Here is a 9,550-nt window from a genome sequence, read left to right as displayed (position 1 = left end):
ACCACCTAATGGCTTTACTAGTCACACGAAGAAAAATGAGGGGGGGATCTGATCTCATTGAAACGTATTGAATATTGAAAAGCCTAGACAGAGTGGATGTGGGGACGATGTTTCCTATAACGGGGGGATCCAGGACCAGAGGGCACAGCCTCAGAATAGAGGGGTATCTCTGTAGGTCAGCGATGAGGAGGAATTTCTTTAGCCAGAGGTGGTGAATCTGTGGAATTCACTGTCACGGACAGCTGTGGAGGCCAAGTCATTGGGTATATTTAAAGCAGAGGATGATAGATTCATGATTAGTCAGGGTGTCAAAGGTTATGGGGAGAAGGCAGGAGAATGGGGTTGAGAAGGAAAATAAATCGGCCGTGATGGAATGACAGAGCAGATTCGATGGGCCGAATGGCCTGATTTGCTCTATGTCTAATGTGTTATGGAACCGTGCAGTGCAATGCCTCACTTGTGTCCGTCAGTGTTCAGCCCAGTCTAAGGAGGTGCTGGGGGCAACGTAACACACTCACAGCTCACTAGCCCCAACCCGTATGTCATTGGAGTGTGGGAGGAAACCCACAGGGTCACGAGGAGACCGGACACACTCCTTACAGACAGCGGCTGGGTGATGGCTGGTGCAACACACCGACTGGTGTGATCACTGGGTCACAAAGGGTGCTTTCCACTCTGCTGCTCTTCACCTTGACACAAGGGTGGTGTTGTTAATTGCAGGCTTGGAGCGGATTGGACTGGACACGTGCTCTTATTAGAACTGCAAGCACAGGAAGATTTCGGTTGTACTTTACACCTTGTGTAACCTTCAAACCAGCACTTACCAACCCAACTGAACGGTGAGACTGTTTGCATCATTAACTCTACTTCATCAAAGGTGTGGTTCGAGTTTATCCCTCACTTTCTGCCTAACAATTCCTCTCCTTCTCTTCCCCTCTCTCCCCCTCTATCGCTTTCTCCCCATCTCTCTCCCTCTTTCTTTCTCCCTTCCCTCTCTCTCCCCCTCCCTCTCTCTCTACCCTTTTCTTTCTCTCTTCCTTCTCTCCCTCACCCCCTCTCTCTCCTCCCTCTCTCCTTCTCCCTCTCTCCCTCTCTCTCTGTACCCTGCTCCCTTGTTCCGGTGCCTCGGGGTTAAGGGGACTGTTCTGGGCTTTTTTGTGCTCACATAATTGATCTTTTTCTTGTGAGTGGGGCTTGCCTGGTGCTCTGTACCTGTGTGCCATTTTCATTGCATCTGTGCACACATGGGCTTGTGCAGAGGACAATAAACTTGAGTCTGGATTTCAACTTGTGTGTAATTTCTGTCTGTGTGTTGTTTGAAGCTGCTGAGAGCAAGTTTTCCACTGTACTGTAGCTCACTGTACAACACAGTAAACTCCACTTAACCTGATAATTTGATGGGCAGACAGGCACAGACAGAAACAGATACACAGACACAGGCGCAGACAGATATGACACAGGTACCAACATAGACAAACACAGACACAGGCATACACAAACAGGCACAGTTACAGATAGACAAACAACACAGACAGACAGATATATACATAGACATAGACATAGAACATAGAATAGTACAGCACAGTACAGGCCCTTCGGCCCACAATGTTGTCCCGACCCTCAAACCCTGCCTCCCATATAAGCCCCCACCTTAAATTCCTCCATATACCTGTCTAGTAGTCTCTTAAACTTCACTAGTGTATCTGCCTCCACTACTGACTCAGGCAGTGCATTCCACGCACCAACCACTCTCTGAGTAAAAAACCTTCCTCTAATATCCCCCTTGAACTTCCCACCCCTTTCCTTAAAGCCATATCCTCTTGTATTGAGCAGTGGTGCCCTGGGGAAGAGGCGCTGGCTATCCACTCTATCTATTCCTCTTATTATCTTGTACACCTCTATCATGTCTCCTCTCATCCTCCTTCTCTCCAAAGAGTAAAGTCCCAGCTCCCTTAATCTCTGATCATAATGCATACTCTCTAAACCAGGCAGCATCCTGGTAAATCTCCTCTGTACCCTTTCCAATGCTTCCACATCCTTCCTATAGTGAGGTGACCAGAACTGGACACAATACTCCAAGTGTGGCCTAACCAGAGTTTTATAAAGCTGCATCATTACATTGCAACTCTTAAACTCTATCCCTCGACTTATGAAAGCTAACACCCCATAAGCTTTCTTAACTACCCTATCCACCTGTGAGGCAACTTTCAGGGATCTGTGGACATGTACCCCGAGATCCCTCTGCTCCTCCACACTACCAAGTATCCTGCTATTTACTTTGTACTCTGCCTTGGAGTTTGTCCTTCCAAAGTGTACCACCTCACACTTCTCCGGGTTGAACTCCATCTGCCACTTCTCAGCCGACTTCTGCATCCTATCAATGTCTCTCTGCAATCTTCGACAATCCTCTACACTATCTACAACACCACCAACCTTTGTGTTGTCTGCAAACTTGCCAACCCACCCTTCTACCCCCACATCCAGGTCGTTAATAAAAATCACGAAAAGTAGAGGTCCCAGAACAGATCCTAGTGGGACACCACTAGTCACAATCCTCCAATCTGAATGTACTCCCTCCACCATGACCCTCTGCCTTCTGCAGGCAAGCCAATTCTGAATCCACCTGGCCAAACTTCCCTGGATCCCATGCCTTCTGACTTTCTGAATAAGCCTACCGTGTGGAACTTTGTCAAATGCCTTACTAAAATCCATATAGATCACATCCACTGCATTACCCTCATCTATATGCCTGGTCACCTCCTCAAAGAACTCTATCAGGCTTGTTAGACACGATCTGCCCTTCACAAAGCCATGCTGACTCTCCCTGATCAGACCATGATTCTCTAAATGCCCATAGATCCTATCTCTAAGAATCTTTCCCAACAGCTTTGCCATCACAGACGTAAGACTCACTAGTCTATAATTACCCGGACTATCCCTACTACCTTTTTTGAACAAGGGGACGACATTCGCCTCCCTCCAATCCTCCGGTACCATTCCCGTGGACAACGAGGACATAAAGATCCTAGCCAGAGGCTCAGCAATCTCTTCTCTCGCCTCGTGGAGCAGCCTGGGGAATATTCCGTCAGGCCCTGGGGACTTATCTGTCCTAATGTATTTTAACAACTCCAACACCTCCTCTCCCTTAATATCAGCATGCTCCAGAACATCAACCTCACTCATATTGTCCTCACCATCATCATGTTCCCTCTCATTGGTGAATACCAAATATAAACACAGACAGACATATACAGCCACAGACAGACAGAGACAGATGCAAACACAGACAGATACTTGAGCTCATACCTCTCTTTCTGCCGTTCATGACCCCGGTTCCCCCACGTGTCACTTACCCTACCCCCCCCCGGACCTCCCCTGCTCCCCGCTCCCACTGAATCCAACACTGAACTCGAATTCACACCCATGGCTGCCTGGCTGGGTTCTTCTGCAAGTCTCCAGATCTGGGAAGATCGTGAAAATCTGATCTTTGGACCGTGACCCTTGGGTCACAACCTGAGACTGGCCTCTGGCTCGCAGATTTGGAACTGAGGGCTGAGGTGCCCTGCGGGGCCGACAGAGTCGTCTGTCTGTGTGACCGTGGGGGTGTCCCCCGAGCACTCTGCCTGCCTCCCACGCTCAAAACGACCTGCAGGTGGGTAGTTAATTGCCCCCAGTGTGCGGGCGAGGTGTAAATCTGGGGGAACTGTTGGCAATGTAAAAGGATAGTGGTTGCTAGGCAGCATGGAATTGATGGGCCGAAGGGCCTGATTCTGTGTTGTAAGACTCAGAGAGAACTGATATGCTAGCTTTGGGGAAATTGGTCACCAACCAGGCAACAGACTCCATCGTAAATTTAAGGAAGTTATGGAATGTAAGGAAATTGGAAAAAGCTGCGGGGGGGCTGTAAACTCATAGCACAGGCCTCCGCTCCATCAAGGCCAACTTTGAAAGGCCACGTCTCAAAAAGCTTCATCCACCACGCTTCTACCATCAGGGAGGAGGTACAGGAGCCTGAAGACACACACTCAATATCTTTTTATTTCGTAACTTTTATTGTAATTCTTTATTTTCCTGCAAACACTTGCATGAAAATGAATCTCAAGGTAACACAAGATAATAAATTTACTTTGATCTATGAACGTTAGTTTAGATGGGAATCCTGCTCAGAATTGACAAGTTGAGTCAAAGGGGCTGTTTTCCTGCTGTATGGCTACATGGTTCTATTTACGGGCGTGTTTATTCCTCAATTCATCATTTCCTGGAGGTATTTTCAGCAGCGAAGTGAGCGACGGAACCATCCAAATCCGCGGTGCGAGGCTGCCACCTGCTGGCCGTGTGTTGTACCGCACCCAGAGCGAGGAGCGTCGTGGCAGTTTGTGACGTGAACAGGGGAATTCAGCCCATCGAAACCTGTCCCGCACGTCAGTGAGATTGTATTCCTCCATCCTGTAGTGTTTGGACTCCGTGTTCTGTTGTTATTATTCCCTCAGTGCTCTGTTTGGATGGCATACAAGATACCGACTGATTTGAGTTGTTGGGAAACGTGCATTCCGCTGTATGCTTTGAAGTACGGTGTGTTATATAGAGCAAATCTCTTTAATCTTTTACTGTTCCTTGGCACATGAGACAATAATAACCAATTTACCAAAATCTACCAACCCCCGACAATGAACCAATGGAGTCTAAAAGAATAAAAAAATTTAACTCTACCAAATATTGAAAGGTGAGATATTGTGGCTGTGCAGAGGTTGTTTGCGATAGTGGGAGAGTCTCAGACCAGAGGGCACAGCCTCAGAATAGAGGGACACTCATTCAGAACAGAGATGAGGAGGAATTTCTTCAGCCGGAAGGAGGTGAAAATATGAAATTCATTGCCACAGACGGCTGTGGGGGCCAAGTCATTGGGTGTATATAAAGTGGAGGTTGACAGGTTTTTGATTAGTCAGGGCATCAAAGGCTACAGGGAGAAGGCAGGAGAGTGGGGTCAAGAGGGAAAATCAATCTGCCATGATTGAGTGATGGAGAAGACTCGATGGGCCAAATGGCCTAATTCTGCTCCTATGTCTTATGATCCTGAGATAGGAGAATTCAAAACCTCCCACCATTAGAGTATAGAAGTGCTTCCCAATTTCATGCCAGAATTCCTTGTCCCCAGGATCCTGAGCAGCAGAAGTCATCTCCCTCTTCTCCCTCCCCTTCTTCCTGTATTTCCACTTCCCATTCTAGCTCCCCTCCTCATCCCTTCTCTTCACCTCAGATGCCCATCACTTCCCTCTAGTCCAACCCCTTCCCTTTCTCCCATAGTTCACTCTCCTCTCCTCTCCTCTCCTTCTTCAGTCCTTTATCTTTTCCACCTATCATCTCCTCCCCACCCACCCACCTGGTCTCACCTGTCACCTCCCAGTTTACTTGACCTCCTCCCCCACCCACCCACCTGGTCTCACCTGTCACCTGCCAGTTTGTACTCCCTCCCTCCCCCCACCCTCCTATTCAGTCTTCTTCCACCTTCCTTTCCAGTCCTGAGGAAGGGTCTCAGCCTGAAAACGTCAACTGTTTATTCCCCTCCATGGACGCTGCCTGACCTGCTGAGTTCTGCCAGCATTTTGTGTGGGTTGCTCTGGATTTCCAGCATCTGCCGACTCTCTTGTGTCTGTGTGAGCAGAAATTATCTGTTTCTGAATTTACCTCATCAGTCCTGTAATTTATTAAAGACTTTGATCAAATCACATTGTAACCTCAGTTTGTGTAATCTCTGATTGGTTTATTTGTCACGTGTACATTGAAACAGACAGTGAAATATGTTGTTTGCGTTAGCTACCAACACAACCTAACAGTGTGCTGGGGGCAGCCCACGAGTGTCACCACACATTCTGGTCAGGGCCAGATTAAGCTCGTGCGGGGCCTGTAGCATATGTTATAAAGGGGCCCTAAATTTTAAAAATGCACATGTATTAAAACATAAATTATTTACTTGCATAGTAAAGTAATTCAATTTTTTCATTTGCTATACAGCCAGATAATACGACAAATGTCTGACACTTCAGTAATAGTATTACTTACATGTAGGGATCAATTTCAAATGTCAAAAGTAACAAAAATACAATTTAAAAGTTAGATTTTCTAGATTTAGCATGAGCAAATTTGTTGTTGATACAGGAAATGTCTATTTCACGCAGAAGTTCATGTTCAAATCTCATTAGAGTGAGATTGTTGAATCTGTTTTGACCCATGGTGCTCCTTAGTTCATTTTTAATCCTTTTCAGTTTTGAAAATGAGCATTCTCCACTGCAGTTGGTAACCATGAGTGATAAATAGATGCGCAAGGCATTTTCTACATTTGGAAAACATGACTCCAAAGAATTGTCAGTTATCAAACGGTACAACTGTAACTCTACAAGGTCTTGTTTGGTACCAATATGAGAAGCAAGATCAGTTTTCAACAGTTCAGTAAACTGCACAAATTCTTCATCAAGACTTTCTTCCAGATCTACCGGATATGATTTAATAAGATTTGATGACCTCTTTACGATCTCTTCAGGTGTAAACGACTGTAACTGATGAAGGAATCCAAAAACACCATTCACCTTTAGATAAGCTTTCTGCCTTTTTGACAGGGCAGAAAGCAAGCTGTCAACAATGGCAAGAAATGTTCGGCTTTTAAACTTCTGAGAAGGCGTTTGAGATTCAACAAGTGGATCAAGAGTGCTAGAACCACTGAAATCATCATGTGCGCAATTTTGCTTGTGTTTTCTTCAAGTTTGCTGTTGATAATCTTCACACTTAGTCAGATCCTTGGCTTTCTGCTCAATGTCTGAAAAAGTAGAAACATAGCTTGAATATATCCATGCAAGGATTCATAGAGTGCACAAGCTGTGTTCAAGTCTTGGCCGGAAGATTGCAAAGAAGCACTGGTCATTTGAAAACGCTGTAATACTTGATCCCAGAATATGACCATTATTCCTCTTCCTAACTTCATTGTGGTTGAAAGTAGTCCACGAGCCTGTTGTCGACACTCCGCTTTCTGATCATTGTTATTTGAAATGTCATCCAAGCCTTGTTTTATTGCAGAAAAGCTGTGTAAAAGTGCTTTTGTTGCATCTGCACCTGTATCTGACATTCTTTTCACAATGGGCAAATGAGCACCACTATCAGATAATGCAGCAGAGGGGAGATCCCACCGATAAGTAGAAGCAGAAAAAAATGTGTACAGGCTTTGTACAAATTGAAAGAAAATTAATGCTTCTTGACAACATTCAGCAGCACATTTTCCAACCAAATCTAGTGGAAGTGCAAAACATGGAATGTAATCCGCAAACTCATTCAGCTCTTTAATTTGTGCTTGTAAGCCACTATACTTGCCACTCATGTTGCCGGCATTGTCATAATTTTGACCACGGCAGTCTTTTATATCAATGTCATTTTCCTTTAAAAAGTCAAGTAAACTTTGAGCGAGCTGTTCAGCACTATGACCTTCCATATCCAAAAACATCACAAATCTTTCAACTGGTCCAGACAGCAAAACATAGCACACAGGCAAAGTCAGCTGGTCCACATTAGATATATCTGGAGCAGAATCCAATGAAACAGAATAATACCTGTATTTCTTCACTTCACCGATACTGTGATCCAGTATGCTGGCTCCAATTAGATTGATGAATTCCTCACATGTTGTTTGAGATAGATATGATTTACGTCCCCTTCCCTGGTCTGCATGAGCATTTATACCACGACACAGCAAGGAGCCAACACAGGCCTGCACACACATACTGTACCATGCAGCATGCAGCTCCCCTGACATGAAAACAACAGCATTGCCAGATCGTCGTCGTTGTAGCGTGGATGAAATCACAGAGCGTTGCGTTACCGGTAGGTACAAGGCTGTTTCTTTATTCGACAAAACAAGGTTACAGCAGGCAAAGACCCCTGGCAGGACAGATCTAACCACCTTGTGATTGAGGCTCAATATTTATTTGCTAAACACAAAGGACAGTTCATAGTTACAAGTATAGACAATTCTTTCAAGTTTTCACAACTTTTGATTAAAGTCATTCTACTGGCGCCAGTATGCCTAAGCTGGCATTCATGGCCTTTAGGAATGCAAATTAAAATCCATAATACATTACTTGGTATGTTATGTGCTCACATAGAGGACAATTCATATTCAAAAAGCATAGATATGGTGTCTTTGCAACTACCTGTAAACTTAACATTCTTGTCTCAGAGGCGCCAGAGATGCATTGTTACAAATGAAACTGGGTTCACAGCTTTTTGGAAATGCATTGTTATGAACTCAATTCACAGTACTTTGTCAAAGAAGACCGATGACTGACTTATTTATTTAAGTGTAAATGAATCGTCTACCTGAAACTCACTCTAACGGTCGTGAGGAGACGGTGAGATGCCGATTTCACCAGACTGCAGCTTGCAAGCAGGCGGGGCCCATAGCATCTGCTACTTTTGCTACTAGGTTAATCTGGCCCTGATTCTGGTACCAGCACTGCAGGCCCACCATGTTCAGCAGGACAAGCCCCTTTCCTCCCCAGCATCCCACCCCACCCACAGACAGACAGACAGGGCACCACTGGAGCTCCAAACTCAGGCCCTGGCCTGGACACAGACTCACAGGCACTGAGTCTCCAACCTCTGGACATACCGGCCCAGGGGCTTTGACATCTGTTATTACCCTCAGGACTCGCTGGTCTTGCAGGGACCTCTGACCCCAAGCTAGGGTTCATCATCCCTTGTCTTTGGGGGCACAATTTGCAGCTTAACCCTTTGAGTGTGGGTATCGTACTGGTAAGGCCACATTGTCAACCTCACCAGGCCAGTGTATTCATCAGAAGTTCTGAGTTGCGTACATTTCAAAATAAGGAGAATTACAGGTCAGGTAGATGAACTTAGAGCATAGAATCATTCATTTGGTATGTGTTTTGTCATGTGACATCATTACATGCTGTATCATCTGACATCATCATTATGTTCTGTGACGTGTGATGTGGGCGATCATCGTCTTTCCATGACCATGATTGCTGTTGCCAATTTTGCCATTGCCTTCTTCTGGGCAGTGTCTTTACAAGACTGGTGACCCCAGCCATTATCATTATCTTCAGAGATTGTCTACTGGTGTCGGTGGTCACATAACCAGGATTTGTGATCTGCACTGGCTGCTCGTACGACCATCCACCACCTGCCCCCATGGCTTTACGTGACCCTGATCGGGGGCTACACCTTGCCCAACGGTGACCTACAGGCTGGCGGAGGGAAGGAGCTCCTTACACATCCTTTGGTAAAGACGCATCTCCACTCCTCCACCCGAGAGCCTGTCCAGCACACACAACAGGAATAGGCGGTGGAATTATGAGGATACAGTGACTGGGCTGTGGGAGGAGAGGAATGGCAGCTCGGGTTTTCATTGCTTTAGACAGATTGTGGGGAGGGGTGTCTTCACTCACAAAACTCCTAGTGCGATGGATTGGTGGGCCTTTCTGCATCTGCCCCTTCATACTCCAGACGTCTGACCCTGTAGCCCGTCAGGGAGTCTATTTGCTGA

This window comes from Mobula hypostoma, chromosome 9 (genome assembly GCF_963921235.1).
Source record: "Mobula hypostoma chromosome 9, sMobHyp1.1, whole genome shotgun sequence".
Classification (NCBI taxonomy): Eukaryota; Metazoa; Chordata; class Chondrichthyes; order Myliobatiformes; family Myliobatidae; genus Mobula; species Mobula hypostoma.
This window is presented reverse-complemented; position numbering follows the sequence as displayed.